The sequence below is a fragment of the Pseudorasbora parva genome, chromosome 14, assembly GCF_024679245.1.
Source record: "Pseudorasbora parva isolate DD20220531a chromosome 14, ASM2467924v1, whole genome shotgun sequence".
In the NCBI taxonomy this organism is placed as follows: domain Eukaryota; kingdom Metazoa; phylum Chordata; class Actinopteri; order Cypriniformes; family Gobionidae; genus Pseudorasbora; species Pseudorasbora parva.
The window spans coordinates 44,533,879-44,539,354 of NC_090185.1; the positions used below are offsets into that span (position 1 = coordinate 44,533,879).

General features: G+C 36.6%; 1 long non-coding RNA gene across 1 annotated transcript; it reads right to left on the minus strand.

Moving 5' to 3' along the window:
* Positions 1 to 250: 250 nt before the first annotated feature.
* On the minus strand, positions 251 to 1,734 carry LOC137040673 (uncharacterized). The gene is made up of 3 exons (XR_010897960.1): positions 1,547 to 1,734; positions 657 to 757; positions 251 to 344 (listed from the first exon to the last, which is right to left on the minus strand). It is a non-coding gene; the product is annotated as an uncharacterized lncRNA (long non-coding RNA).
* Between the last annotated feature and the right edge of the window lie 3,742 nt (positions 1,735 to 5,476).

Sequence of the window (5,476 nt, forward strand, 5' to 3'; positions counted from 1 at the left end):
CAACACACTGATTCCTGACTATTACACTTAAATACTGTTGTTTTCTGTATAGTTCTATTTTGTTAATAAATTTCGTATTTTATTTCTGCTTTCGTGTGTCCCAAACTTTGTTGCGTCCCTTTGAGCCACAGGGCGTAACAATTACCAACAACGGTGTAGCGTTGACAATTACTGATACCCTCTAATCGCCCAGCCCTAGTCCACATGTGACCAAAAATAAGAAACACATGAAATACCTTTTGGCAGATGATGGTGTTTCCTCACTGAAGTTCGGCATGTTATCATCTTTTGAACGGTCACTCTTCACAGACACAGAGCTGGACACACCTGAGCCTGATCTTACACTAATGACACAAAGAACAGAGAAGAGGAAAACACTTTACAGGACATACTTTAGTCTCAATCTTATCAGCTCTTTATGTTTGTAAGTTATTAACTGTGACACTGTCTATAAAGCCCTCTTTACCATGTAGATTTGATTTGTTGAAGAAGGTATTAGTTGTGTTTTTAAGTCAAGTCATCATTATATATATTTTTAAATGGTTTAGTATTTGCAAACATAAAACAATGCTTGTTAAGGTTTTGTTCTTCACAAAGAAAAGACAAACCCCTGAAAGGTAATTAGTGTTAATAATGATTGTGTGAAAGAGTCTTACCTCTGTTCCTCTGAGAGACTCATCTTAGAGAGAGAGTGCTTTCCTCGCTCCTCTGCCATACTGCAGCTAAACGGCCACTGAACACAGATCAGCTCTGGTTTCTGAACACAATCATTCAGTTTGAGCTACAGATGACCATATGTCACTGAGATCAATAGCACGGCAGTTCAGGAAATAATCAAGAATGTGAAGTGAAAAAAGAGCATTATATAGAATCAAGTGAGTTATAAAACAATATATACTGACCTGTGGAATAATCAAATGATCTTATGTCAGATAATTTAATGTGTTTAACTGACATATGGCTCTATAGTTCAGATATAATATATGCTTTAAACTGTGGGAAAAATGATTCCGGTTTGTTATATTTCTGTATTGCAGTTTAATTTAATTTGCAGTCGTATTTACTCCTATTTTATTAACGGTCGATTCTTCTTGGTTTGTCATTTGATCATTACTTCAAGTTCACAATACATTTCATTAGTGGGCATACTGCACAATAATTGCTATGTAACTAAAATATTACATTTAATAAAAGCAGATGTAGGCAATGTTCGTCTTTGATAAATAAAAAAATAAAAAAATAAAAAAATAAAGTGAGTGAGTGATAGAATAAGTGAGCACTAAATGCTGGGTTTGATCCCGTCTATAGACTGGTACTTTAGAAGTCACAAAAACAACATCATCCTAAAATGGACGACGGCATCCGCGGCCTTCAAATCATTTCAGTAACTTTAGGCCTAATTTCTGACAGTCTGTTTGGAGTAGACTATAAAACACTTCCAGAATAAGAACAGGCCTTTTGTAACATTAAATCACGTTTACATTTACAATATGAAACTTCTGTTTTATTCCCCCAAATAACTGTAATCAGAAAAGTAAAAACTTACAGCATTGCGCAGTAAGAAGAGAGTTTAGAAGTATTTGAAGCATGATTTTCCCCTTCCTGTTCGTGTGTTGCTTGTGTTGTTCAATCCCAGAGTAAAGTCCAGTCTCTGGTAAAGCTTTCCGTGTCGTTCATCTGCTGTATGTTTGACTCTGGAAGCGATTATCAGCTGTTACTGCTCATTCTGACGGGCTCATTTGCCATACGGAGTTCTTTCTGCTTTTGTATTTAACACTATCACTTTCACTTTCGTCTTCTTTGTGGGTTTTACCTGTGGGTTGTGAAGCAGCAAAACAGGTTCATATCGCCATCTACTGTAATGGAGCGTGTATATTCCACATATTTCCACATGATTAGCCTAATAACGCTTAACCTAATGATTTCAGCAGCGTATTCATAATTTCTCCTGTTTCTGGAATAATTTCCAAGATACTGGATTTTGTAAATGCCTGGAATCATGAGATTTGTATTTATTTCCTACATTAAATTTGGTTTCGTTCATCCTATCAATAACCTACACAGGGCCGTTTCTAGCCTTTCTGGCACCCTAGGCGAGATTCATATGTTGCACCCCCCCCCCCCCCCCCTTTAAACTACAACTTATTAAGTAAATATGACTTCCTTATTTCATGGGCATATTGTACATGCATCAAATAATGTAGCTAGGTTTATTATCACAGATCACAGATATTCGGGGGCATGCTCCCCCGAGAAAATTTTGATTTCTATGATCTACATGTGTATTTTAAGATGTTCTGAAGGCCAAAAAATTAGATAACAATAGCTTGAAAACCATGTCACTCTGCGCCGCTGCGGATTGAAGAACACAGTGGCACAAAGACTAAAAGACGGGACGAAGCCGTAGCCGAAGACTTGCACCAGTTTCATATGTTTTAAAGGTTAATCACATATTTTTTTTGGGGGGGGGGGGCTGATGCATAAGTTCATAAAAAAGGGCCGAGTGAGGCCCATGGTTATGACAGTATTAGCCTACTTGATCAATTTACACTAAACAGCTATCTCTGATGTAAAAAAAAAAAAACTATTCAAATTAACTGCTATAATGTTCTGCACCTGAAATGAGCATGGCGTGCGGTCCGTCCAGTACTAATATTCAGTGTATTGTTTTGCTCAACGTTATGATAGAGCGACCAGCTTAGTAGAGATTCTATATGTTAAATTTCCTTAAAAGGTAATGCAAATATCAAAGAAATAGGTTGCCGCAGCTTTTATTTCGACTGAACTTGAGAAATCCGCGATGGGACTGAGCGCGAATAGGCTAGCTTCAGTGATTCCTTATAGTACAGAATCGCTGTCAGTCAAAAGGAGATTCAGACCCTCCAATCATCACGCAGAAGCTCGGAGTCCGGGCCAGCCCACTCCCCATTCACTCCCAGAGACGCTGAGCGTCCGTGGGCGGGACATAATCGCAGCGTTTATCCAATGACCGTCTAGTTTCGAAGCGCTGAAAAAAACCGTTCAAAGCAGCCCCATTGAAGTCAATGGACGCTGGGCTTCAATAGGGAAATGCACTGTGACGCTGCGGGAATGTATGAGAAGGAAATCGAGTCAGCCGACCTGCTATATGTAACTGATTCTGAACGAACTCGTCTTTGAGATGAACGTTTTCTAACGCATTTTTAGTAAATACAATGTTAATACAATAGTACATATTTGACCATTAATTTTGTGACATTATAAGGGAAGCCGAGCTTCCCTTGCAGTCTTAAAGAAATCGCCACTGATCTGTAACTTAAATGCTTGTGGTCTCATCAAATGCATTGTTTTGTGCATTTGTCGGTGCATTTTTAACTTGTACAGACATTTGCAATATCTAACTTACATTCTGTCATGTTTCTTCTATACAGTGATGCCAGTAACGCGTTACATAGTAACGCGTTACTCTAATCTGACTACTTTTTTCCAGTAACGAGTAATCTAACGCATTATTATTTCCAAACCAGTAATCAGATTAAAGTTACTTATCCAAGTCACTGTGAGTTACTATTTTAGTCATTTTCCTTAGTAAAAACCGACAGCTTATCAAAATTCTCAGCCCGAGTCCGGCTGGAGCCCGTGTTTTTTATTTATTTTATTTTTTTACATTGTTGCAGCCATTAAAATAATTCAGTTTTGTTTTTTATGTCAAAGTAGTTATTTTTCGTTTCGTTTCTTTATTAACCTAATTAAGAAAAATGTTCAGAGCAATTTTTTGTTTGTTAAATTAAACTTTATAGGCAAGACAATTCAAGAGTTGGTTTGAGAGACTAGGCTATTAAACATGCGGTTAACTCACTGGGTCGTCACATAAAAAAATTTAAACTTTAATTTAACAAACAAAAAATTGCTCTAAACATTTTTCGAAATGAACTTAATAAAGAAAAGAAACGAAATATAACTACTTTGACATCAAAAACAAAGTAGGCTAGTTATTATAGCACCACAAAGGCATTTCTGACGAGCTGAGGCAGGCTGATAGATTAGCCTACTGCTCGCAACGGCGCTCAAAAAACCCGAAACGGGCTACACAATCTAAAGAAAAGAAAAGAAAAGAAAGTACATGCATTGGAGGTTGTCTTATAGCCTACCTTACACTTCAGCAAAATTAATATAAATCCGATCTTCAATTCCCGCGGTATATGCTCATTTAACGGAGTTCACATCAAAGCAAAAGATTCTAGCATTTTATTCAACAGCCCAAATTCAAAGATCGCAATATGAGAGAGAGAGAGCGACCTACGCACTGGTAAGATCATTTAGTCTCATTATTTTATATTGACGATGATTGTGTTTTGTGTGACTTATTTTAAAGTTTCATTTACGGCCATTTGCGTTGGCTCGCTTTATTCATTTGCAGCGATGTTGAGTAGCACCATCATATCTATCTGACTACACCATAACACGCTCTCACACATTTATTTTTTAATTATTTGCCAGGAGTAAAATTTACACATGTGGTTTAAACAACCAGATACATAACATTTGTCCGGTTTAGTTTGAAATGCTTTCATGCACCTTCTGAATTGGTTTGTTTCAGGGATCAGAATTAAATACGTCTCGAAAGACTCTCGGAAGGCATCTAGGCCTACTCCTGGTCATTTCGCAATCAGATAGATAGGCCTACCTGGTCAGAGGAAACGAATGAAGGAACCAGTTGTAAAAAGGCCATAACTCCAGCAGCTGCACTGAAGAAACGGACTCTTTAACCCTGCGCCAACCATATCTGACAGTGGCGCAAGCTATCATGGTCTCATGTTGTTTCCACCAGCACATCTCATTGTTCATTTTAATTATTAAAATAAATATAAAACGAAGGAGAAGCCTAAAAAAAGGGGCGTAAAAAAGTCGGGGCCGTCAGGCTCGGGCATAAATGCAATAAAGTGTGTTGCCAAAAACGGTTGTCATTTCTATGTTGAGGCGGCAGCGGTGTTGTCGGCAACTGCTGAATGTAGCTTATAAAGTAACTTGTAATCTAACTTAGTTACTTTTAAAATCAAGTAATCTGTAAAGTAACTAAGTTACTTTTTAAAGGAGTAATCAGTAATCAGTAATCAGATTACTTTTTCAAAGTAACTGTGGCAACACTGTATATATATATATATATATATATATATATATATATATATATATATATATATATATATATATATGTATATATATATATATATATATATATATGTTAAATTTCCTTAAAAGGTAATGTTTACAGTCTTTTGATGTTTTCTTCTTTTTCTCTCTTTTGCTTGTGTATCAACAACTGCTAAATCCACCCAAAAGTCTCTTTAAGGAGCCCAGACACTGTCTTTGGCTTTGTAAGTATGATTTTTTACTATCAAACCCCTCACCAGTATCTGGGTTTAGATTAACTAAAGATGCCGATAGTTATAGCCATCTGTTTTAATATATTTATCTTTCAAGACATAATATGAAGATA